The sequence below is a fragment of the Zonotrichia albicollis genome, chromosome Z, assembly GCF_047830755.1.
Source record: "Zonotrichia albicollis isolate bZonAlb1 chromosome Z, bZonAlb1.hap1, whole genome shotgun sequence".
Taxonomy (NCBI): domain Eukaryota; kingdom Metazoa; phylum Chordata; class Aves; order Passeriformes; family Passerellidae; genus Zonotrichia; species Zonotrichia albicollis.
This window is the reverse complement of record NC_133860.1, coordinates 14157351-14185018: the sequence shown is the minus strand read 5'-3', so window position 1 is coordinate 14185018 and position 27668 is coordinate 14157351. Positions and strand designations below refer to the sequence as shown.

The 27668-nt window shown below is 40.6% G+C and overlaps 1 protein-coding gene across 1 annotated transcript in view; it reads right to left on the bottom strand.

Moving 5' to 3' along the window:
* Positions 1-27668, bottom strand: part of UBE2R2 (ubiquitin conjugating enzyme E2 R2) — a 54460-nt gene that overhangs the window by 26047 nt on the left and 745 nt on the right. The window lies entirely within an intron of this gene.

Sequence of the window (27668 nt, the reverse complement as noted above, 5' to 3'; positions counted from 1 at the left end):
CAGAAATGAATCCAAAGCATGACTTGGAGGAGCCTCTAGTGGTGATAAAGTAGATGTGATTATAAATTAGCAGATGCTCAAGGGTAAGGCATTCATGTAGCCTACAGTTACATGAATCCCAGTCAAGTTACCAACAATGTGACCTGCAAGCCAGACACACACACTTGGGACCAAGCAGGATGTTTTCAGTAGTGCTCTACCTACAAGTTTTACCTTGCCTTGATTCAATAAGGGAACCATACTTCTTGACCTTTTCTGTTTGTAGGCAACATTTAGTGGAAAAACTTAACAGAAGGATATCCTAACAACTTGTTTAATCTCTCTCAGACTAATATTTTTTTGCAGGGAAGCAGATACAACATCCTGTGGCAATTATTTCTACAGTTTTAACTACATACTGTGTAAAAAATCCACTTTCATTTTGACTTGCTCGGTAGTTCCATTTAATGCACATTCATTCTTAAATTAGGCAAGACAGTAAACCGTCATCCTCTCTTGACTTTTTTAGCGTAACGCGTGGCTTTATAATCCCCAATTGTACCCCTCCCAAGTCATGACTTCAAGAATTCTTAGAGTTTTCTAGAATGGGGAGCAGTGCTGCCACCAGTTTTCTCCAGTAAGTTATACTGACACAGGCAGACCACTATTTTAAAATAAACTGTGTCTATGCACATAGAAGGCAAGCATGTGTAAGCCTTGCACTGCAGAAACACATCCTTTGAGCAACTTTACAGTGACATTAGAGCAGTATCTTCCACAGGTAACTGCAATGGAGAATGTTTTGTTGTTGTAAAAGGACTTTTCCAGAGCATGAACTTTGATAATACCAGCTGGAAGCAGTTCTGTTTGAACTCCATTGGCAAGTCCAGCAGGTGCCATTAACTGTGGAGTTTCTCCAAACTTGTGACCTGTTGCAGCCACATTGATGTGGCACATAACTGGAAAGGTGCTTCCACTCCTTCAGAGGGCCCTGTAACGTTATCCTTTTTGGTAAGCACTAGTACTGATGCAACACTTCCTTTAGCCTAGCATGAAGGAAAATAAAAAAAACACATTTGGCAATTTGGCTGCATCAACTCGCATACCATTTAGGCTCCAGTATGAGCCCTTAAAGAACTGGAGCATCTGGCATCAAGCACTGAATGAAACAGCCAGCTTTTGTTTGTAGTTACAAGGTTCAGATGAAAATGTTAATGCTGTTTCAGCACTTTGCAACAATTGCAGGCTAGACGCTGTCAAAGTACTTCAGAGGTTTGCTTTTTAGCAGCCGAAAAATTTGTCTGGCAAACACAGGTCTCTATCTTCCCTACACTCCTGATGTGCAAAGTAGACTTTCCCCCAAATGAAATAATTAATAGAACAGGTGCTGATTTTTATTTTCTCAAATACTACCAGAAGTTATACAACTGCTTGCAGAATAACTTCAAAGCCTTCTACATATGATCAATATATTTATAGTAACTGCCAATTGTCAGGGCTTGTTTCAGAAGGCCTGGATATAATGAAATAAAAAGAGTACAGTCTTTGAGGTTTCCTATGCCTAGAAAATAATGTATTAAATAGTAAGCATTATTCAAATTATAAATATAGGAAACTATGTTGCTATGTTAGACCTCTGGATGAAAATTATACTGCAAAATGACTGAAAGACAAAGAATTTCTTTACACTTATGTTGCTTACAAAGCTGTACTTTTACATGGTTAGAGTCTTACTTCTACAAAGAACTAATTTCCTGGGGAAAAAAACAGAGTTCTGCAAATGCTACCATGGAACAAGCATACAGTGATGTGCATTTAGGAGCTCTGTATGTCTTGGCAGATTTGGGGGGAGATCACAGCATTGTCTGGGACGGGAGAGCACCACAAGGTGACCAACAGGAGTCAACTGTTTTCCTGTAGCTGGTTTATGCTGCTCTCAGCTGCTTTTCTCTACAAGAACAGCTACAGGATGGAAATTTTGGCCTAAGAAAAGCTTTATGTTATGAGTTTTTAGTTTTAGAAGTATCTAGCCATACAAGGGGCAATACCAGCACACAACAGCTCACAAAAAAATCCCAGGTTATGCACCTCAAGGAGTTTTGAGAAACACATGGGGGGAGTACCTGAAATATAAGGGTCTTGGAGAGAGGGGAAAACTGCATGAACTCATTCCAAGCAGCCTGCCAGAAATATCAACCACAAAGATCCTTTTGTTCCTATTCTTGGACATCCAGTATTATTTACTAAAGCTGCTGCTCAGTCCCTCCTATCCCACCTTGGCCCAGTTTTTATTGCCTCCAAGGAAAAGCATTTTCAGATGAGTAAAACTGTCTCCATCAGACACTGCAACAGCAGCGACCTTCAGTGGCACTGACAACAGTCTGAGGAGTAAAATATCAGATCCAAGGGTCTTCTTTGCAGTACTGAAAGGGTTATGCATTTCCAGATCCAGACAATTTGCCTCCACACCCCTCCAGTCCTTAACGGGCCCTGTGAAAATGTTTATCCACCTTAGGAGCAGCCCCACTGATTCCTACAAAGTACGCTAAAGCAGGGTGTTGGGTGACCTGTGTAACATGCACTCACAAAACCACTCTCAAGGTAGACCTCAGCATTCCATCGCACATTTTATGCATCAGGCACACAAACAGCTCAGCCAAGCAGCACAACTGTCTCTGAACATCTCTGCACATTTGACCTTTACCATTACACTTGCCCACTCAGCATTATTCTGTTCTATGGCCAATATTGATGGATTTGGTGCAACAAAGAGTATCCTGCAGATGTCCAAAACTACTTGGATTTTAACTTTTCTACTGGAAGCAGAGGATCACACCATACTACCAACAAACTTACTTTTTATAAAGGCAAACATCCAAAACATAGTAACTGTTAAACTTTAAGGTACAAAGTGGTTTCCTGACATGGCAGCATTTTTTCTTATGCTCCAGACCCATGGACAAGGAACATCTCCAGTGCCCATTTTAAAGTTCGCACAAGTACTATCATATTGACCTTGTTATATTTAATTAAACCAATCACACTGCTCTTATGAATGGACATATGTCTTGGAGTACAATAACAAAACCAACCCCCTCGTGGTTTTTTTTTCTTACAAAACACTTCCGTGCACCTGAAAACATCCAGAAGCAATGCTTACATATCAATAGGAACATCTTACTACAAAGATGCTTCGCAGTAGCAGCAGAGCTCTCCTCCCCTGCACAGCAATACTAAGCAATCACACAATGATGAGAGAATCCCTTTTAACTCCCACTTTGCACCCACTTATCAGAACAGTCATGAATACCTACTCTAATAGGACTACCTCCAAAGCTTTTTAGAAACTTAATTATCACTTTTGGCACCAATTAGGTCAGCAGAAGTTGGTGCTTTCTGAAACCTCCTGGAGAAGCAGACAGCACATTTATCACTGTCATGTGAATTTAGGAGAGGAAATCAAAGCCATTACTATCCCAGGAAGTAGCAGAACTCACATATAGTATTTATGGCATCAATTATTTATGTTTTCACTTCAACTCCAATTTAGAAACAGAGGAAGTGAAAAAAATTTCTCAGAGAGGATCCTAAGCAGGGTACCTTTAGCTACATATTTCTTTATGCTCAGTCTCCTCCCTTCTTAGCCACAATGCTGCTGAAGGACTTTAAAGTTGATTAACTTTAGTCCAATATCACCACCACCGACATTAAATATATGTTTTCAAACCAAGCCAGGCTTATCAGTAGTATAAGGATCTGTCGCTCAAACAGCCTGCAATTCTAGACACCCAACAGGGTTTCCAATTAGCATGCTATACTTTGAAGTTCAGAGAAGTTATCCTCTCCACCCCAAGGAATTACCACCACAAATAGGAAGAGATTTCCTAAAAATTCCTGTTACAGAAACTACGCAAGTTTTGTTCTGAAGGTTACCATTCAGTATTCACTATGTCAAAAGAAAAGCTCTAAAAAAGATTGCTTTCCAAGGGACTTTTTGATATTTGAAGTGCTCAGGTCAGCTTGCCAACTTTCAGCACCAGTACAGCAAGAAGAAATCATTTAACTCATTTAGGTATTAAAAAAAATATCAGAAGGCTTACCAAGTTATCTCCTATCTCATTTTAAGACAGGCATTGACATTAATATGCAGCAGTGCCAAGAATCCTTAACCTTCCTAACAGGGTACTTGAGAGCTACACAAGTAGATGCCCTGTACCTACCACAGAAAGCAGAGGGAAACCTTGCAGATAAAGACTCTTCCCTTTAACTGCATCACCAGGCTTCAGCTTCATGTGTGACAAAATAAATTACATCATATTGATTTTGCTAATCCCTTCCAAATATGGTACACTTCAAACAAACCTGCAATCTAAGTTGATTAGACAAGACTGACAAGCCAGTCAATGAGTCCAAGAGCAGAAGGGGAACAACATCTAATCTGTTCATGGCTCCTGCTCTGGTATCCCAGGAAACCAGCTGCAGCTGCTTGGTTCAAGTTGTGTACTACGGCAAAAATGTCTGCAATCCCACTCTAATAACCAGCATTTTCACAACTGGTAAGCAATGCCTGCATGGCAGAGCAGCAGTTCCTCCACAGAATCTGGAGCATGAACTGCACATGCAGAAGCACAGTATGTCTGGGGACCCAGGGCACTCCCATCTCAGTAATGTTTTTACTAGGTCATCAGACCCTGCTTACCACACAGGATTTACAGAGACATCAGCATAAAACCCACTTCACTTACACACAAAGTACAGGAGTAAGCAATATCACAAGGTAAATGATCAATCAGTTCACTTCCTTGGAACCACCCTGCCACCCCTTTTGATGTAACTCAAGAAAACTTCTTTAATTTCATTAACACATTTACCCTGTCCCCCAAATGTAAAACAAAAAGCATCAGATTGAATGTTTTCTACATGGTACTTTAATTATTTTTTACCTGGTAGTACTTTTAAATTTGATGTCTTGACAGCTATTAGACTTCAGCAACTGACCTATTTGATCACTAACTTGGTCTTAATCACCTAGAATAATCTAAAATCCTAATTTATTTTAAGTACTGTGTGTGCCATTTTAGTCTGTCACTTCCCAGCCTTGAAGCACTCAGCTGTCTGTACAGCAAGGATTCAGAGAAGACACCAAACCGACTACCCACACTCCAGAAGTCAGCATTTAAGACTCTGGATTCCTCTCAGAGGTTGCTTTCAGAGAGACATATTTATCCCAGTGTTATTTCTTTATGTGTTACACAGTTCAGCTGGTACTTCTCAAACTGTCATAATGCTAAATAAAAAAAGGCCGTGGGAAAATTAACATACATAAGGTTAACTGAGAACTATCTTCCTGCTAACATTAAAGATCAGGAGTACTAAGCTGTACTCTTTTAGTCAAAACACTCTGCAGAGACCTCAGGTGAGCCTCTGGTGTCTTTCTCAGGCAGACAGGCTGCCACTCTGCATTCAGCATCTTATCTGCATTTGCTACTAACTCTTTGCACAAATGCCTGTATTAATTTACAGTGGATGACCAAATCATATCTAAAGCCTTTCTTTTGTTGTTCTTTTCCTCCCCATCAAAACACATATAGCAAGTTCAGCTGTCTTAAGTATTTTATTAAAACCTACCAGGCAGTATCAAGGACAAAACCAGTGGACTGAGCAGACAGAAGCAATTGTGATCTTGTACATAAATCAGTATTGGAAAGGACAATACATTAAAATATGGCAGTTTGATTCAAATATCAACTGTTTGGAAGTAAACTCATATTAGTGCCAAAGTCCAGTCTGGAGATTCTTTCAAGCTCATTTTCCATGCAGTAAGCTTCACTGTGCTGTAGTGTTATTGTCCCAAAGTAGTTTCTCTAACCCACTGTGCAAGAAGCTGATGTCCACACAGAGATGAGGTATTTTATTTATTTACAGTTCTGCACAGAAATGGGGGCTGTGGTGAATCCACAAAGCCAGTACAACAACTATCAAAATCTTTCATTATTTATATATTTTAACAAACGAAGGCATTAATGCTCACTGGCTACAAGTTACAGAGCTGCCTCATTAGTTAGTATACTATCTTCTATTAGTTAAATTACTCCCTTACTTCTCAGAGCACACAGACTAATAAAAGCAACTCTCTTTTTTTGAGTCAGTGGGTTCCTCGGGCCAGTGGTCCATGAGTTGGTGGTCCTAATCTTCCCTTGCAGAATTACTTTATATCCAGTTGGAGCCGATTTCTCAGTTGTTGACTTTATTGGTTTCTTCCTTATCTTGGGAGTTCTGCCAAATGTCCTTGTGGCTGGTAAACTCTGTATTCTTTGTGCCCACTATCAGTGGTACAGCCTGCTTCCCAAGCTTTATTAATCTCCTCCCAGGTCTGAGAAAATGGAAGCACGTACTTTTCTAACACATGGATATCAGCATGAAGAGCCTGTCAACAGTGAGAAGGCACTTTGGAACAACAGAAGATGTTACAGTGAGCTCATTAAAGCACTGAGAAAGCTCAAGGGGTACAAGATGCTGAGCACAGGTGAAAATTAGTTGTAAAGGGACATTAAAGATGCAGTTTGGACTTGTCAGTTGAGCAGGGAGACTTCAATTCCAAGAAGGTATTGCAAAGAGGAAGCAGCATCCTTGTAAACTTTATTGTTACAGTTGTCCAGCATGGTAGAAAGTATCCACTCTACTACCTCATTAACGTCTATGGACCTAAGTTCAAATTAGCTCTAAAATCCTGAGCTTGTGTTTGGTTTTTTTCTCATTAGTGAAGATGCCCTCCTTCCCTACCTGTGCTTGAACAACATCAGGTATTTTCTCAGTACCAATCTTGCTCACTACCTCCATGCTTTCTCTGCACCACCACACTCATTTGGAGCAGCAGTCATGAGGATGCTCATGAGCACAGTTGTGCCTTTGCACAAGCAGCTGTAGCACAGCAGCTGCTGAGGGGAACAGCAATGCACTGGGAGCTCAATGCCAAAACACTCCCAGAGCTTGTTTAGATTTACAGCATTTTTAACAAGTGAGGTCTAACAGGTTACCAGTTACACACCCAGCAGGACAGCTCAGGGTCCCAAACAAGCACCACACTCAGTCTGTTGTCAAATCCAGACAAAAGCAGCAATTGGAATTACTACGTCAAACAGGCTATTAAGAACCAGCTGAATTATGACAGTGTGGGCAGGATTGTCACCAGCATTTGAACACCACAAAATCTGAAGTGTATAAACTGTTGTTTCCTATCTCTTATACTCAACTGAGTCTGATAAATCCTCAGCAGTACTGCTTAAAAACAACTTAGCACCCAAACTAGCTCTAGGCAAGAAAAAAAACCAAAGTGGTGCAAGTCATAAACAGAGGTTCCTCCTCCCACCCCTCCTGGCACTACCGTGCAGCCAGATAACAAACTAGCCAGAATGTCCCTAATTTATAATTTAAATGGTTTATTCTGGAAGAAGACACCCTTTAGACCTTTATTTAGATAGGTAAGCGTCAACAGTTCAGTCAGTACAACATAAAGACCAACCACCAAGGCTGAGCAAGTGTGGGATTGCATGCAAAGGAAAAAATCCCAACCAGGAGCCTTTGGCTACTGCTGAAATCCTCCACAAATGCCTGTGTTGTCTTTCCTATAGAAGACTCATGAGGCAGTTCTGTATAGCATCAGCTGTGGCTTTAGGTGTTAAATACTCTGCTGATAATCTGAATACTCCATATATGCATGCACACATATACTCTATCAGTACTTCTCTCCTTTGGGAAGACAAAATAGAGTCAGGGTTTTCCTTCCCATTCTAACACTCAACATCTTGGCGTGTAGGTGTAGGGCAGGGGAATGGCAGAAGGGAAAAATAATCTAAACAAGTTAAATTAGTGACCTGCTTGCTTGTTTAGTGATAAAGACAGCCAAGCCAATAATTTTTGGCCAGACTTCATAATTACGTGATTTATAATGCACATTTTAGAATTACAGCCTCAGCAGCACATACACCTCTCTGGAGCATGTTATTAACAAACCATGTTTGACTTTTTTGGAAGAGTGGAATAAGCAAGCAATCACCAGAAGCCACTCTTACAGAGACCAGTTTCAGCAAAAATCATGTGTCACCACCCTTCAGAGTATGCAGAACTTTCAAGAGGGCTCCAATTTACATCTATTTGCATACAACGAACCATACAGTAACCATCATTTCTGCAGCTCATTAGGAGTCACAAACTCCTGATTGTATTTGTAGGCTGGATTAACTTTGCAGGATCAAGAGCGCACAGCAAGTCACAGCCTCATCACAGTAGATGTGATACAAGCAGTAACACATTGTACCTTTAACACATTGTACCAGGCAGCCAACAGCACTGACTGCCTCCTGTAAAAAGAGATGAGTTTCAAAACATTCTCCTTCAATCTCATTATACAGAAGTTAGCCTCATTTGAGTAGTACACTGTCTGCTCCTCAAGTTACTCTGCAATATTTTCAGTTAGCCTCTTCCCAAGCTGGCATCATTCAAAGCACGTACCAATGTACGAAAGCAGAAAAAGAAGACTGATGCTGAAACTAACACTAGACTACTATTTGCAAAGATGATATTAAAAACCAAAACAAAACAAAAACCCCCACATCACACCAAAGAAAACCAACCAAAAACCTTTGAGTCAATTTAGACTTTGTAGGACAAAATACTTTCTCCTGGTGGCAAAATGGCCTTTGCGCTAAGTGCAGGCATAATGGCAGCTTTGCGGATCCAGTATATTTTATAGCTTCAACATGTTTTAAAACAAGTACCTGGAAGACATACACATAATTAACTTTTGTTTAGTGTTGCTCAGTGAAGTCACGTCATCTTTTCAAGACAGAAAGCCTACAGAGAAACCAAGGCTGAACTCCGTGGCTGTCTATAGTCCATATCAACAGGGCTATAGACAAGTTGGGACAGTAATTCAGGTTCAAAAGCCCTGATCTTTCTCAGAGGAAAAAACTGAGGAGTTGGATACTGGGGAAGTGACCTCAGGACTATCCTAGCAATGACACATGCACAACTTCCTTCATGTTTGCTGCAGTACTGTCCACCTTTTCAGGGTACTAAGTCTATGGACATCAGATCTCATACAGACATAACTAATGCAGCCACCAGGATTAAAATGTTGTGATTCTCCTATCGGCACGAAAAAAAAGAATTCTCAGCAAATCCAGTGCAGAGTAACTCACACCATGCACTAAGCTGTGTGTGCTGCAGAGCTCACATTCCCTGTACAACCGCTTCTGCACTGAGCATTGCAGCCTGTATTGTATCAGGGTTTATGCTTCTGCTCCAATCTCCAAAATAAACATACCAGGCAGCATATCTAATTATATCTAAGGTAACACATAGCTCATTCGTTTCTTTACTGTGAGCAGTTAGCTTTAAACACAGCTATTACAAGAACAGATTAATGACCATGGAAGCCTGCATCACTAGTTCATTACCCTTACAGTCCAGAAGCTTAACACAAAAAGCCACAACAGCAAGATTTTCAATTTGCAAATTAAACACTTACTGATCTGACATTCTTGTACATGTTATCATAGGACATTGAAAGTGCTTCCAGTGTGAAATGTTGTCTTTAAAATCACAGCTTCATCCATGAGACAACTGACTACAGCAAACTAATGAGAAAACTTCACCAGAAAAAGAATTGTAAAAAAGTTAGCCAGTGACAAAGTGTTCATAAGGGTGAACTTTTAAGTAATTTTCCTGTTGCACTAAGAGATTTTCTGCCACAAATACATTACTAGGCACTGGGCATGGGACAGGAACTGTTTGAGGTTACCTTCTCAATCTCTATTGCAGATGTGTCTTCCAAAAATAGAAGAACAGCAGTTTAAAGAGAAAAAGAAGATCCTGCACTCTCCAGAACAGAGTAATAAATGGACACCTAAAAAGCAGTGTCTTTATCTTTTGATTTTCTGGACCCTGCTAGAACAGGAGTAACACCATAAGCATTGCATGGGTGAGCATGACAAGCTGGGTGCTTGTGAAGTGCATCTCAGGAGTCAGTGCAGACTAGGGATGCATCCTTGAAAACTCCAGGTTCTAGACCCAGGATTCTCCTTACATTCCTTTTGAACAGTGCTTGCTGACCTGCCCAACAAAAGTGACAAGAAACAAAATGCCCTGAACACCAAGCTCTGGGAATTTAATACTGAACTCAAGGTTACAAGTAGTTCTGTGTACAAGGCTGACTCAGAGCCTGTACGTGACCACTTGTACTACACATTTCATTCAGATGATTGTCCTATTTTCTTAAAAAAAAAAAAAAATAAAAAAATCAGCTGAACTGGGACACCTTATTCAATCAGCTAGCACTGGGGCATTTAGCCCAAAGGCACTTTTGCATCCTTCACCTTCTGGGTGGATGCCCTCTCTTAAAGGGCAGTAAGCATAGCTCGCTTCAGCCTTCCTCTTGGCATCAGGCCACTGTCCAGACAGGAATGCAAATGCCCAAGCCAGAAAACAAAAGGAGACTGACAGCTCATAGCACAGAGCTTGGAAAAAACTGTCAGGATCAGTAACATTTCACTCTGGCATGTGAGCTGATAAACAGGAGCAATCCCTCCTTCCAGCTGAGCACCTTAAGCTACAGAGGAAAGTTCCTTCACTGGCTGGGTTTAGGCTTTACCCCAGTATGCAGCCAAGAGCCCAGCACACAAAATTTCAACAAGGGAAAGAAAGGATTCCTCAATATAAACTTACAGCCTGATAACTACATTATCTCAAAAAAAAAAAAAACCCGGAAGATATGTGTTTAGTCCCTTTAAATTGCAGTGGGAACTAAATACACCTCCAGTACTTTTGGCTGAGAGCCACATATTAAATTTCCTACAAGGGCCAAAGTCCTGAGGAGTACACAGCTATTCCCAGACAAAAGATGGCTGAACCTCTCCAAGTCTCACTTCAAAGCTGGGCATGTAAAATAAGTGGGCTGGCCCTTAATGCCACCCTTCAGTACTAAAGTTGTTGACACTTCAGGCACCTCTGTACAATTTTAGTTTTTTATCCTACTTACCACAGATTGCTCTAAAATGGTGACAGTTGCAAGGCAAGAATGTATGGGATAAAAATATTGCTACAAAAGCATAGGAGGGACTATTTAAGAATCCTGCATTATTCCTTAACTTTAAGTGGAACTTTGACCTTGAACAACAAAACTTGTCTACAACAAACATCTGAGAAAGGAAGAATATGGAATCAAAATCACAAAATGGGGGTTCTCCAGCATCCTAGCAAAGCTATAAAACATCCAGATCAGACATCTAAAATAACCTCCAGATCAGACATCTAAAACATCTGAATACCAACTACTACTAGTCCTTTACCCTTTATTATAAACTGTGTATATAAACATGTGTAATAGCACCATAGTTAAATTGCAAACAGCAGAATGACATCCAGCAATTCATCTCAAATTTCCATAAAAAGGGACACAGATGCTTTTTTTACTTAGTGAAGGTGAAGCTTCCTATAGCATACTCCATAGTTTGGGAAGGAGGCAATCCAACATTCTTAAAAAGCCTGCCATGTCAAGTGGAAACTCAACATACGAGCTTTAAAGACAAAATCAAGAAAAGATCCAAGATAAGGGCTGGCAGTGAGGCTGATTCAAGCACCCATCTGGATGAGTTCCCATCCGCCATTCAGCAGTGGAATTCTTACCAACATAAAAGCATAACAGGTCAGCACAAAAAAAAATTTGAAGGTTTGATCTAGAGTTAATACACAATCCACCTGTGTTTTGCTAATTATTGCTAAGCAACATTAAGGCCAACAGTTTAGTAGAGTTCAAATGGAATTAGGCATTGTATGGGTAATAAGAACACCCACAAATGCATTAGCTAGGATAAAACAGTTTATAAAAGGATTAAAGGAATACCACATCTCGTGGTATAAGTCAGCCACTATATCACAGATACATTTTTTCTTTCTGATTGTTTTGCTTAGCACAGAGCAGCAGTGTCCACTGTTCTAGCAACTGACAAGTAAATTGCACTAAGGATCAGCTTACAAAAACCAAAATCAAACTAGATTTCACTTGCTCAGGTTCAGGATCCTCTAGTTAGCTTATACAACTGTATATTACATTTATCTTGGAAAAAAAGCAATTCAAGCCAAACCTTAGCGGATTTATATTCACAAGTGCTTACAATGCAAACTAGAACTGAGACGTTTAAGGCGCAGGAGTTGATGTGACACCCTCAGAGTCAGATCATCACAGCAAAACATCCAGACTATCACCATGATCACCTAAGTAAGCAATTCTCTGCTGATTTCAGTAAGCAGCTACCACCTAAAGCTAAAAAAGAAAAAGTGTCTTAATAGTCTTGCCTTGTCCTGTTGTAAAAGGGCTGTGAGAATCAAGATCTCTGTTCACAAGAAGCTTTGCTCCAGTGGCAGGATTATTCATTTCAGGAGAGTTTGACCACTTTGACCTCACACCTTGCACTTCAAGATGTCGTTCTAGTCCAAGTCCAATAAAATAATTAAAGATGTACAAAACCCAAATATTTTTAGCAGCCTGCTTTCCTTTCATCTACAGAAAGCTTAATTTGCCATTAGCCCCATGAAATGGCAGAGGGACTCAGACAAAGGAGCTGTAATTACCAAGTCATCTCCACTGAAGTGCCAGCTACCATATGCTCGCTTCAGGCAACTCAGACTACTCCATATAGTAGTAGTGCCTAGTTTATGAAACCTCCTATATCAAGCTTCATTTTGACAAAAGGGTGGGCTTGATTATTACCAGGCATATTTGGAACTTTAGCTGTTAAACTAGTGAAAATAGAAGGATAAAAATAGTGGATCTTAACAGCAGAGCAGACCACTATAAGCACACAATTCAAAGTGATTACACAAGGTGATTCGGGTTTCATCTCATACTCTCTCACTTTTTAATTAAATATTCTTTGCAATGATAGGAAATATTTAAAACAGATCATGCTACTTTCAGAAATGATTTGTCAACCTTTGTCTGTTGATTGGTTTCAGATGAAGTTACAGATGCCTTAAGAAGTCCTGTATCAGATTAGCACTTTCAGAGTAAAAAACCTTGATGGGTCAGAGGGAGATGTAATACAGTTTAAAAACTTATACGCTAGGAAGGGGGAAAAGCCTAAATAGGTATTTTTACCATTGCTCCTTCAGCAAAAGCTACCCACAAATAAAACACCTATCATCAGTATCTGCATTACACCAGGGACCACAATTTCTAACATTTCAGTGCTGCAGAAACAGGTATCACTTGCCAAGGAAAACTTCTCTCTAATTAGGCAAAGTTTTAGAAGTAAATCAGCTATTAGCTGTAGCACAGGCTTACATTGCTATTAGAGAAAGCAGAGATTTCACCTGTGGTGAAAAATGTGGCTAAGCAGAAATAGATGGTCAAATGACTCAATTAAATAACCAGAGCACCAAGCTGGATTTGTATCATAGAAACATCAAGTCCACCTAGTACCCTGATCATTATCACGAAAACCAGGTAGCTTTTAAACATGCAGGTAAAAAAAAATAAAAAAAAAAAATTGATTTTGTGACTGTTCCTGTATCTGCAGGGTAGGATTTTTCCTAGAAAAAAACCAAGGGAATAAATGTGATAGGAAATTAATCCTACCAGCAGTTTTCACTATTTGCTGGCCTTTGCAGCAAGTAGTAGCTTATAAGTTTTTCACTTCCATTTGAATGAAGTTTTCAACTGTGACTCTTCACAAGTTACTACACAAAGAGAAGCTCAGAAACCAAGTATTAGATGAAAGGCAGAAAGAGTACACCTAGTCTTCATTAACTTCTCTGAGCACCTGGCGTTCTGCTTAAGATTCAGCGCCTGTAGAAATACCTTTCATAGTTGGCAGTTACAAATATGCTTGTGGCAGCAGGAAAAAACTGGCTCAAATTCTGCTTGTTTTACTCAGTTGGGCTTTCTTTGGGCTGTGCTTTTTGTGCTGAAGTGAAGCAGAATTAAGTACTTCATGAGAGAAGCAAAAGATTAGAACTCACCAGCTTTTTCCTACAGAACCACAAATCGGTGCATGCAATCACGATTAGCAAAACACATATAGCAAGATGGCTCAATTTCTCACTATGGAAAGCACTACAGAAACCTAGAGCAATCCCAGACACAGCTGCAGCTCCAGCAGCTATCTCTGACAAGGAATACAATTCTCATACTAGTACCTGCTTGCATGAGGGCTTTATTTTGCACTGGGATTCTGCTGCAATACTTGTATGACTACACTGAACAGTGGGGCAGCAAAATGAAGCACACCAGTAGAACCTGAATTCACATCACATGCATCAGTCACCTTTTGGGGATAAATATACTCTGGAAGGTGCCTCCCCAGAGATCTGGCCTCATGCAGCAAGTAGGCAGCCAGGCACACTGTCATTATAAGTGAAGAACCATTGGGGTTACAACACTCAAAAAAACCAGCAACTTGCTGTAGCAGTCATATTCAACTCCCTGTGTAAGCCTCAAGCTGCTCATTGCTTCTAGTTCTTCTGTCAATCCATTGCCATTTCTCAATCTTAACATTTGCTTGCTATTTTCCTCAGGATATTTAAGTGACTGCAGTTGCCAAGACAACCACTTCATCAACACCAGCACCCAACTCATCTATCTTGGGCTTCCCTTCCGTTCACCACAACTTCTAGGAAATCAGTTGCCAGAAACGGTGATTTTTGAAATCTGGCTTTTGTGGCTTTTTAACTTTTAGTGACCTTTGGGATCTCTAAGAATCTCAAGTTCCTGACATAGGAAGAGCTTCATTTTAATTATACCCTCAGCAGTGAGACCTCCTGTAAAGCTGTAAAAAGTCTGATAGCTTAAATTCCAAAGCACCGAGGCAATCACAGAGGTAAACATCCAAACCAGGCATATGCCCCTATGCTGTCACTTTCAATAACTCAAGTAATTGAAGTCTCCAATTTTGTTACCAAGAGAAACAAAGTGACAAAATATTTCCTGAGCTCATCTAGGCATTGAAAAGCGCACCAATACACGTATCTTTTCTAAAAAAGGTCAAAGAACCTCCATAAAGCAATTACTAAGTAGATAATCCCCATAGCAATATGGATGTTTTAATTAAGTGAGGCTTAAACTGTTAAACTTTCTTGCCATGATAGCCATGAAACTAAGCGGCACATTCAGCTGAGCTCTGTAGGCATCCAAGTCTTAGGATGCTGCAATAAAATTTCCTGGGATTTCTCAATAGTAAAAGTATGGCAGTAAGGTACTGCATAGCACTCCTCTTCCTCCAGTCCATCTATCTTAAACACAAACAAGATTTTGCAACTTTAATCACAACGTGAACTTTGATTAGAATTTACATTTTACAAAATATGGGATAAGCCAACAGAAACAACTAAGCTAGGTCTGGTTAAGTTTCAACACCAACAAAGCTACCAGTATCTTTGTACCATCAGCACCTGAAGCCACATCAGAGTAGCTTCCCAAGTTTCTGTCTACATGGCCCTCACTGCTGTGACTTAAGAGATTTACAGCTGCAACTGTACCGGCTTTGCATCCATTATCACGGATACAGGTGGTGACTGAACCATGGCAACGTGGGATTAAGCATGGGCTGCAAAACCAACTCTAAGCTGGGTCAGTTCACAACTGGTGTTAAATATCATGCTGTTGCTAACAAACCCCACTGCTGCGCTTGAGACAGGTCAAATGTGCCACTGCTGCATTGCAGACATATTTAAATACTACGAAATTATCTCAATGGTTTATTAGTGTGGACCTTGGTGCTCTGCCACAGTTGCTACAGTATCATTGGTAAATGCCCTAAGTACCTATTTCCACAAGGTTAACAAAGTCAGAGAAGGTAAAGGCTTTATATTCTGCCTAAAACTCAAACTGTACATAGCAATCACATTAAGCTGTGACTTAACATTATTTTGGTGAATAAATATTCTACAACAGTATTTATCAATGCATTTATAATTAAGGCAGTTAGAAACACCAGCTTTCCTTATAGAAGGAAAGGTACCTGCAGGTCAGTTGTGCTGTAGTTTTCTATTTAAAGTGCTTGCTAAGTGCAGAATTTGGCTTTCTGCCCATGTGTTTTAAGCTCAGTGTTGTGGCATAGCCTGGGTAATTGCACTTGGGGTGACAAGCACAACAGAACTCAGAGGCATGTCAGTAAGAGATTTCAAACCTTGTCTTAACTGACTGGAACCAAAACTTGCCCACGAAATGTGCCAACTCCACGACGTGCCACACCAGGCTGTTTCCCTAGCTGTGCTGCAGAGCTGCAAGCCCTTTCACACTTCCACACTTCACATCAAATCCCACATGCTGGTTTCTCTGTGCCGAAAGGCTTTATTTTGAACCTACCCTTCAAAGCACAGGGGAGCAGATCTAGAGTGGCTGTAATGGAAGTGAACAAGAGGCTGGAGCAATTAATACAGTACAAGAAGGAAATCACAGAAGTGGAAATTAAAAAGCAGGGTTTTCACAAGTTACTACAGGCTTTGAACTCTGTGCAGGTCCCTCTGACATTTCAAATGATGAGGCAAGGCAAGGGATAACTTTGCCTCCTCCAATGAGAAGTTTACCCAGATTCTCCACAATACACTCTGAGATTTATTTGCGAAGTCTGCATAGCATACATCTCACAAGCCTACATACCCAGGCTCTGACTTGATGGCTTTCTCTTCAGCACCAGGAATGTCCCCCTCCTCCCCCAGGTTAAGTTACACAACCCCAGCTTTATTTTTTGCACTTAGAGAATTGCCGCAGCTGCCTCATGGACAAAGTCTGTGCAGAGGAGTGTGACTTGTCAGTACATCAGGTTCTGTGCTGGGGTGCTTCAAGAAACTGCTCAGGCTTTTATTTTTAAAAACCAGGAATAAGTAGAAGTTCTTATTGAAAAAAAAATTTCTTTGCTTTTGTGCTTGAGGAGCCTGAAATCTATTCACTTAATTTCTTCAGCTATTCCAAAATTAAATACTGTACTTGTAAACATATATGTCCAATTTGTCTTGGAAGAAAGCTCTCCCATGAGTTATTTATAAAAAGCAAAACACTTTCTACCTACAGATTTAGTCAATTATGCTATTATAAGATATACATATTTTACATAAAGGCGTTAATTTATCCAGAATAATGAATATGAACCAGATAGAAGGCTTAGTCTCTATTCACTAAATTACTCTTACTCTTGTCAAAGAACATTTTATAAAATTCCTATGTGTCTACAGGGATCCTTCAATGCAAGCCCAGGGTCCTTCACAGGAGCACCTTTTATGGTCACTACTGGTGCTCTCTCATCGTGTTTGTGCAGCATCCAGAGACTATTCTGGACAAGTGCTGTGCTTCACCCACACAAAGGGCCTAACAGATAATGGATTCTGGCCTTTGCATCCCTTTCACCCAGTCTGACATCAGATTGTAGTGATCTGCATTCATAGCAAATGTGGCACAGCAATATTTAATAGTTTTACCACATAAAGCTCAGCTAAACATGCGCCAAAGAAGGCTCATTGGCTGCTACCTAGCAGAAGATGTTTGGTTGGCCATAAAAGCATCTGGGAATAGACACAAACTTTTCTTGGAAGAAACTGATTTCTCATAACCCCTTCATGTTCCTCTTCCATAAAACACCTCCTTCATAGTATTTTTTACTAGAAAGGGATCCTGCATAGAGTTTAGATGACAACCATATAAAACCCACCAGTTACACAGAGTTTGCTCCAGTTTGTTCCCCCTGTACTTGGCACTGGTGAGGCCACACTTAAGGGCTGTCTCTAGTTCTGGGTCCCTCAGTACAGGAAGAACATCGAGGTGCTGGAGCAGGTTCACAGGTCAGTGAAGCTGGTGAAGGGTATAGAAGGGAAGTCCTATGAGAAATGGCTGAGGGAGCTGGGGGTGGTTAGCCTGGACAAAAGGAGGCTTGGGGTGACCTTATCACTCTCTACTACTGCCTGACAGGAGGGTGTAGCCAGGTGGGGGTCAGGCTCTTCTCCAAGACAACCAGTAAAAGGACAAAAGGACACAGTCTTAAGCTACACCAAGGGAAGCTTAGCCTGGACATTAGGAAGAACAACTTCACAGAAATGGTGGTTAGACATTGAAAAGGACTGCCCAGGAAGGTGGTGGAGTCACTGTTCCTGAAGCTGTTTAAGCAAACTGGAGGCGACACTCAGTGCCATGGTCAGGTTGGTCTTGATCTCAGAGGTCTTTTCCAACCTAAATGATTCTGTGAAACATTCTTTCTAGAGCGCAGAAGTCACTGTTCTGTACTTCGAAAGAAAAGGAAAGAAAGAGAAACTTCAAAACTTAATTATAAACCCAGTTATGAACTAATGTAATCTGAACAAAAAGCTACACAATCCAAAATAAACTGGAGCATGAAAGAGTTAAAGATACAACAGAACTGACCTCCAGCTACAGCTTTCCTAGATTATACTTTCTAGTATAACTTAGAGGCTCTACGCAAAATTTTTGTTTTAAAAGCAGACACCAGCCATCTTAGTTAGTACAGGTGAGATACAGCCAGGTCAAAAATACTTCACCATTCTCTTGGAAAAAAGCACGGATGTGGTACTTGTGGACATGGTTTAGTGGTGAACAGGGTAGCGGGTGCTAGGCTGGTGGTTGGACTTGATCTTAGAGGTTTTTTCCAACCTTAACAATTCTGTTTCTAAGGAGGTGAAAGTCATCCTCATGCTCAGCAAAACTGGCAGCTGCAGGGGACAAGATGAAACTGAACAAGGCAGAGACACCAGGAGCACCAAACAAGTCACATGTGGTGACCTCATGTGAGCCTGCAATCATGACTCAAGTACAGTTATTCCAGTTTAGGAAGAGTTGAAGGAAGAGGGAGATGCCTGAGGTGGGCTTGAATTCCAAGGGATTCCAAGACAAATAAAGAGGCCTGGTGGCATGACAATGACAAGTCTTTTGTGGCCAAGCATACCAGAGCCTTCCTCCATGCCTCTGCCATTGCACAAACTCAGCTGATCCCACAGGATGCGGTATTAGCTGCCTGGACAGCAGGTGAGACCCCAGGCATGGTGCACATGCTGAAGACATGCCCATGTGACATTTCACAAGGCATCCCCTTGAGGCACAGGAACAGGCAATGCTGTGCTTTAGGATTGTTACTCATTATCCTTACCCCAATCTGATCCGAATGATTTCGCTATTCAGGAATACATCCACAACTGCCAGCAGGAACCTCCCTGGCAGAGGAAGGTACCACACACCTATAGCAGCTACCCCACCACGGCTTCTCAGGGCTTTTGTTGACCACCAGCAGGTTACTTAGCTGTTTTCTGCAGGCAAAATATGGTCCCTGGTTGAAGAGGCCAAGCAGAAGTACATCACTTACATTAGAGACGTGAAAAAAAAGTGAATAACTACTTAGTAGCTGTGGGATAAGCCTGCAAGTTGGGTGAAAATTAACAGTCATTTATCCAAGCTGAACATTAAGCAGATGCCTTGAATCTGTGAAATTGGAGTATCACCTCTAACAGCAACAGAACCCAGGCTCATTTCATAACACTGAGAAGACAGTGGCCAAGACCAGCAGAATTCTTACCCTATCTCTCCTTAGTGGCAGCTGGTACAACTCCAATCTTTTTCCAAACGGAGTACATTGTGGATGATATGGGTACAAGACCACATACTTAGCTATTACTGTAATTTAGAACTGATCTCCAGATCTGCTTTTTAGCCCCTTGTGACTCTGTCCATAAACCTCTGAAGGCCAAAACCATCTTCAGTATCAAAAAATATTCAATAATACAGCCAGTTTCAAAATTTAAAACCCCAAATGTCCACAGTCTCAATCAAGTCTACCCTACCTACCTAGTTTTTCCCAGTAGTGCCACTACTGTTGTACTTCAGGCCAAAGCCAGCCAAACTTCATCCACACAAATCAAAGACTGCAACCAGCATGAAAAAAAAGAAAATCAGTTAAACTTCACAGAAAGTATATTAGTAAAATTTTGAAGGACATAAGCTTTCAGGTTTCTGGCAGAGACTGAGAAATGGAAATCATTCCATAAGTAGGTCTCAAAATTTTCATTTTTATATGCTCCAGTGGAGATAATATAGCACTATAAAATGCCTAGGTTAATTTAGAAGTGCTTTAAAAAAAAAAAAAAAAAAAGTAGCAACAGGTCCTCTACAGTCAATTGTTTAAACATGGCTGTGGGTGATTCAAGAAACTCTGAGAACTACACAAGAGAAGAAACATTACCATCATCCACTGAAATTAAACAATAAGTTTTCAGTAAGAACTGCGTCTCAACATATTTCTTACTTAGCATTTTGAGTAACGTGGACACAGCAATAAAAAATGAGGTTAGGCAGAGATCCCACTGAAGTGGCAATATCATTAAGAAAAGACTAGGCTTTTTCTTTTCACTTTAAACAAAAAGTACCATGCACCTTCATCTGAAGCATCTGGGTAGGGGAATTTTGTTACCACATGAATGACAAATTAGAAGGGATTTAGATAATAGCTACAAGATACTTAAAAAGTACAGAAGAGGTGTCAGCCTCTCAAGTTATACTGCTTAATGCACTGCTGAAAGCTAGTCAACTACCAGATGTGGGTCCAGTTACTCTTTTGCAGAGAAGTAGCTGGGAGCACAGAGATGAAATTCAGTTTTCTTCAATACATTATAAGAAGCCCATTCTTTTAATAAAGGTGAGTGCTTTTACAGATAGTTTCTCTAGCCAAGATAAGCAAACACTTGCACACCAGTGTGGTTTACACCCATGAATAAGGGGCTTATACAAGCAGACTTCATGCAAGAACAAATGTGTATTCAGAGAATGTATTGTAAGTCAGAGCTACTCCATTGCATGGCTTTTGTTTTGACAAGGCCAAAGAGGGTACTGCAAAAAAGAATATTATTTCAGCTTTTACCTAGGTCTGACAGCGAAAGATTTCTAGCTGCAGAGATGTATGAAGATTAATTTAAAACCAAAGAATTTTAGCACAATGGACAAGTGTCTATCACTCAAAAATTGACCCAAGTGATACAACTGACTAAACACTGGTCCTTGCACCATTTCAAACCATAGCAGAGGGTTTTGTATCTTAACCTCTTAAAATAATTTGCTACAATGAACATTAAAACATATATATTTTAAATACTTAACTGGGATATGTAACTACAGGAAGAGTCACAAAGCTACTGCAAACATGTCCTTACTACTATCAACTAGGATTTCTCAAACAAAACATATTAACCCGAATATCAAAATTAGCTGCACAATTTTTAACACAACAAAGCAGTCCAAAAGGAACATGTCATGCTTTTAGTGCTGAAACCTTAATTAGTAAGGTACAGCCTGCCTGCCAGGCAGCCTTCTCTTTCTAAACCACAAATACTATGATGCCTCCAAGTGTCACCCATTTAACATTCAGCCCCTTTATGTTCTTGTTGTTCTCTGGGTAGAAGCTTCAATTTAAAATGAACACCCAGGAAGTCTTGAGGTCACATTTCTTCAAGTCAAGCAAGATTCCAAAATATCCTAAACACACAGTAATTTACTAGCTCTCATTTTTCTTCTCTTTGTAAGCCACTTTGGGCAAATGCATTTTAAATATTTCAGCAACTGTGACAACAGGAAATCAATCAATCAATTTAGTTACTCTTGGCTACTCGTGCTTCAAAGGTACCCACACAATGCCAAAGTTATTACTATCAAACTGGCCTGGTGAGATGGGACATTCTCAGCAAGTCACTACCACAAAAGCTTAGCAAGATTAACTTCAATTCCCCTAACCCATAAAGGTGGATAAAAACACTAAGTCTAAAAATGAATCAGCATTCTGGAAATAGCTGACTAGTTTTGTGTACATGCATGTGTGTATGTACACATCTGATCACACGCAGCCCAAATCAAAAGAGCAGCTGTATTTATGAGTCACATCATCTCTAGTCCATCCACACTGCAGACAACGTGTAACTGTGACATTTCCAACTTGAACTCTGCTACATTGAAGTTCAGCATAAAACCTCCATCATTTAGCCCATACTATTAATTACCCTGAACACCTGATGAACACGCCAAAAGCCACACAACAAAACTGCACATCAAAGATCAGAGTTAAGGTTCTGCAAGCATTTTTTCCTGACATTCCCTACCCTCCAGATGCAAAACAAGCATTGTATAGCTGATCTAAAGAGCTATTAAAGAGAAGGTACCCTGTGTGGATATATTAACATGTAAAATAGCAAGGCTCTCCAGCATAAGAGTGACTTCAGAAACAGCAAGGTAAAAACATGTTTGAGTTTTGAAAAGTTACAGATGTGTAAAAGCCTCAGACACTCTGACAACATCACTGCAATACTGGATCTAAAGGATTTATACACAAAAAATTTTTAAAACCCCACTCTTCTAACACTATATAGTCAAAACTTTCCATTAATTCCTATAATATGAACCACATATAAGTCTACACATTTTTAGTTACTATCTCTTGAACAGAAAGACAAAAAGAGGCAAAGTTCCTTGCATTGTTACCTGAGAAAAAACCCCTAAAACTCAAGTTCTATTTTACCTTATCAAAGGACCACTGAACAAAAATTAGGCAAATGAACAGTGCTCAGTTTACTGATATGGAAACTTTTCTGTTTTACTCTAATGGGATGGAAGAGTTGGGCTGTGCTACAGCTCTCCTCTTGCTGTACAACAATGTTAAGGCAGTATCAGAACTGGAAACCACTATCTGAACTTCTCAGCACACACCACAGTCCCACCTGGATCAGAGGATCCCTAGGGAAAGGACTGGGGGATAGCTGTCACCATCTCCTCCTGAGGATACACTGATGTCCAGAGGAGGTTACAGGATGGATGAGTAGTGTGTGCAGTCCAGAGGCACAGCCACCAGAAAACCCGTCTGCAACAGCAGAGTGAGGAGCAATGGGGTATTTCCCAGGCCTGAGAGTCTGGGACCGTATCTGTGCTTTTGATCCATGAACCAACACGGGAAGAAGTCTTTTGCTTCCCTGCCTGCTGACAGCTTAGAGGGTCCTTGGCTTTTGAGACTGAACAGGAGCTCCATAGACCTGGAGCAAGCAGGGCCCCATTCACCTGCAATACCCGACCACTGCTCATTAGCATAAATGGTACCTAAGGGCAACAGAATACACAGAGAGAAACTCTGCAGGACCTTGCAATGCAGAAGCCCACAGAAGGCAGTTTTTGTATTGAGAGTACCTCACATTTTCACCCTGGCATTAAGGATATTTTTGAGTAATTAAATGTTCTATCAGTTGTATAATTCTAAGTGCTTAGAAAACTTCTATTTGCCTAATTTTAAGCATCACAAGAAGTAGACTACAACACCAAACTTTTAAACATGGTGTTCATTTTTGCCATCAGTTATTGGTAACTGATTGGTTCTCCATCTATTTCCTGCTCTGAAATCTTAACACATTTTGCAAGTTACTTTGAAATCAAATCACCTGGAAGAAGCTGAGATACAATACAGAACTCTATACAGCACAGGGCTAATGAGTTACAAAAAGCACGGATAACAATGCCTTGACAAGTATTTAGACCCTAAATTACTTGACAAAACTAATCATAATGCTTGGTGTTTTTCTCCCCTTCCAACTCATGTGTCAAGGCTTGTTCCTTCAAGTAGGAAAAGTACCTTATGAAATAAACTGCCTTAAGAACTATGAAACAGTAACTTTTAACAATGTAGTTAATTTTTCTTGTTTCCTTTCATGCTAGGTATATTCATTTTAATTTACCCAGTCTGAATCACCTCTGAAGGAGTTTTTAATATTGACTTTTTGTCTACATTAAACACGCTTCTTGACACAGTGTGCTTGGTCAAATCATGCTTCTGAGCAGCACTAATGAAGTTTCTATTTGTATAATTTTTCACTTGTACCTTCCCTGAAACCCTGGTTCTCAGCACAACTGCAATACCATGCAACTAAAAAAATCAGAAGACCCTGTCTTTCTCAAAACAATTAAAACCTCTCTTGCTAAGGTACAATTGCACCAAACATTCAGGACTTCAAGCAAGCCATCAGGAAACACTTTTTAATAGTCCTGCAAGTATCCACTGTTCAATCAAAGCACTGGGCAGAGGTTCATCAATCTCCAGGCCCTGAAGACTCAAGCATTAAAGAAAGACATTGGATTTCAAGATAGGGAAGAATGGTCACCTGAGATGGTAAAGATTTCACCAGGCACAGCCCTCAGCCATTGAGATCTAGACCACCTAGTATCTATCAGCGCCAGATTACAGCATAATAACCTTTCTTGTGGCCATCCCCATTTATGTATCAGATGCCAAAATTAAAGATGAAGAAGTTCTGCCATGTAGCAAAGCACCCTCTCGGATGAACTGAAGATGCCTATGGCATAAAGGTGGCACTGATGAACTGATCACACTTAGTTCTGCAGATTGTGGCACATTCTGGTTCTCTGCTGCTCAGGCACTGCCTGCAAAACCAGACATATTTCCATCACTTCCAGAGCAATTCAGAACTACCACACAGCCCAGTGGAATCTGATCTAAAGACCCAACTCATCACACCATGTCCTTCAAAGCTGAGCTAAGAAAGAAGCAATTGTCACTATCTGTGACCTGGACACAAAGCACTTCATTCTGAGAAAAATCTTCCCTTTGTCGCTCAAAAAACTCAGCAAGTGAATCAGATGTAAGCAGCACTTTAGACAACAAGCTCTACCCACACTTCACCTTTACACTTTGTGAGTGAGTCTGGGAACAAAACCAATTTCACCTAGTGCAGTTCAATACCTGTGGCCCAACAAAAGTGATTCTGCTAGAACTTTAGTCAAACTGGCAATTTCTTACTGCCAGCAGCTGAGGGACAGATATTTGATCTTATCACAACCTCTTTGAAGGACTTAACATCACTGTCCCTGAACTGTTTTTCCCCTGCCAGCAAAGAAGAGAGCTAACCAGTCCATGGAATAGCTCAACTCCTTCCTTGAGGATGGTAGTCAAGAACTTTAAGGTTGCTCAATACCTTACAAAGCTATACACCATGACTGAATAATATAATAATTCTTCATTGATGGGGCTGTGACTGGGATATCCATATTGTCAACCAGGTAAGACAAAGGTTGATGTTAATTCACTTCAGATGTCCACCTTCAGCTGCTCACATGAATGGGGTGGGGGGCAGCTGCATGTTCCCTTGCTGATACAAGCTGCTGTTCATGTAGCTGTTGCTCCTGGAGGCTAATCTAGATGGCAGTCCTAAACCCTGAAGCACTGCAGCAGATCTGGGCATGCTATATTAGCTGATAAAATATGCTTAGACACTGCACTTGAATTTTTAAGAAGTCCCTGGCTTTATTACAGCCAGCATGTTGACAACCTACCATTTAAACAAACATTCAAGGGGACTTATTCTCTGCTTCAGTTTATCAGATGTTAGAGCCAAAGGACTCGCAGTTGAAACTAGAATCTGTTGAAGCAGCTTTAGACAGTAGCTTCTGTCAAGGAGGTGCAGAGAGAGCATGTCTCTCATTTCAGTTTATTCTACTACTCCAACAACCCAGAAAGAAAGGCGGTACCTCTCCAAGAAAAAACAAGGTGCCAAAAGTTGATGTGACCACCTCTAAGAGCTCCCAAAGCACAAATCAAGCAATAGCATTCCCCAATCAACATCACTAACACTTTCTTTATTAAAGTCACCTTAACCACAATTTTTCCTTGAAGTATTTGTGCTCTAGCTTAACTAGAAGCCTGTGTACTTTGCCTCAAGTTCCTGCTGTTAAACTATACTTCTAGTGGAACACAATTCCCACTGCCACTAAGTTGAAAAAGTTACATCCTGTAACTGCATCTTTCTAATCCCACTTTCCTAACCTTACTAAACTGAAAACACAAAACAAGATGAAGCTAAATATTCCATCAAGTTAATAAATACAGAAAATGAAACACATGCAAGGTGAGCACTAGTTCAGACGAGCACATACAATTAATATATTGCAGGAGTCACCCATCAAATAATGTTAGGGTATTATTTTTATCTCCAAATTTTTCCATAAGCAGAGTCTAACACATGTGAAGACCTAAGACAAAGAGAGCCAAGAGTATCACTTCTCACAGGATTCCTTCTTCTGTGTCTCAGAAGTCAAGATGCATAACCAAAGACCAGACTCTACAAAAATCTTCCATGCAGGGCTCCTCATGGAGGAAAGATGAGACAGAAACAACACACAAGAGATTTCAGCCATGGCACTTGCAGAGAATCCCACTGCTGGGGATGGGTGGAAGCATCATGAGACCTCATCTTCCCACGCTCAAAACTACCATCACAGGGCTGGTCAAAAGAATTTAGAAGAAAGGCACAGCAGTTCAAGGACATCAAATACCCAAAAACCCAATCATAGTGCTGAGGTAAGGCAACTGGGAGCCTTGCCTAAATCTACACTTGTTCACACACATCCCAAATTACTTCTCAGGCAGCTTCAGCTTCTTTCCAGGAACAACTGCAAATATGCAGTCCAGAGAGCTCCCCAACCAAACAAAACTATTTCGATCAGTCATGGTTTCTTTGACAAAAAATGGATGAGTAATTTAAGTGCAGGAAGAGGTCACCAGACCATTCGGATGTAAAGATGACACTGTTACCAACTAAAGGCTCCAGCAACTTCCTGAATAAGTAATAATGGAGGTGAGTCTAAGAATACACCTATCACACCTACGTGAGTAAGCCGGCCAACTCATTACAAAAGGCAAGTCTTTTGCCAAAGCCTTCCTTTACTTCCAAACAACGAGGCCAAACTGAACATGACTCAAATCTTTTATTCCCCAAGCTACAGGTTATTTTGGTTTTGTGGAACAAAGCTCTTAAACCTTGACCAGACCAAGAGGCACTGAAGGTGCATGTTAGTCAAGCAAAGACATCATCCAATTTTTTTTTTCAGTCTGAGAGAAGCCAAAGGGCATGAAATGGGAGATGCAGGAGCCACAACTAAAACAGTTAACTGCTGGGAGAAGCAAGCTCATGGGGACAATATTTTGCCAGAGATCAAGCATACAAGAGTGTGCCTGTGCCACACATCTTCTGCAGGAACAAAGGTTTTCCAATTGCCTGTTTTAAGAAAAAAGTGCAACTCCCCCTCCTCCAGTTGTTTTGATAATTTAAGTACACTCCCTTCAGTTCTTTTCTGAGACGGCTGTGCCAGATTTCTTATTTGCTGTATTCACAAGAGTGGAAATAGCAACCACAAAAGTTTTTTTGTATTAACAGGAAGGCTGAGAAAGGAATTGAATCTACCTTCACCCATTATGTGTTGCTGCAGCCCTTTGAAGGCTGCCTTCTTAAAGTGTGGAGAGGAAGAACACAGGAGTAGAAAAAAAATTGTGCCAAATAGCCCTGAAGCCCACGGAGTCCTGAGGAAAACACTGCCTTTACCCTGAATTAGCCATCAATGAGTGAAGCTATCAACGGATGGCTTGGAAGCCCCTTACTTTGAAATAAATATCCCAGAATCATAAAACGTTTGGGTTGGAAGGGACCTTGAAGATGATCTAGCTCCAACCCCTCTGCCATGGGCAGGGATAGCCTCCACTATTCCAGGTTGCTCAGAGCCCCATCCAACCTGGCCTTGAGCACTTCCAGGGATGGGGAATCCACAACTTCTGTGGGCAAGCTGTGCCAGTGCCTCAACACCCTCACAATGAACAATTTCG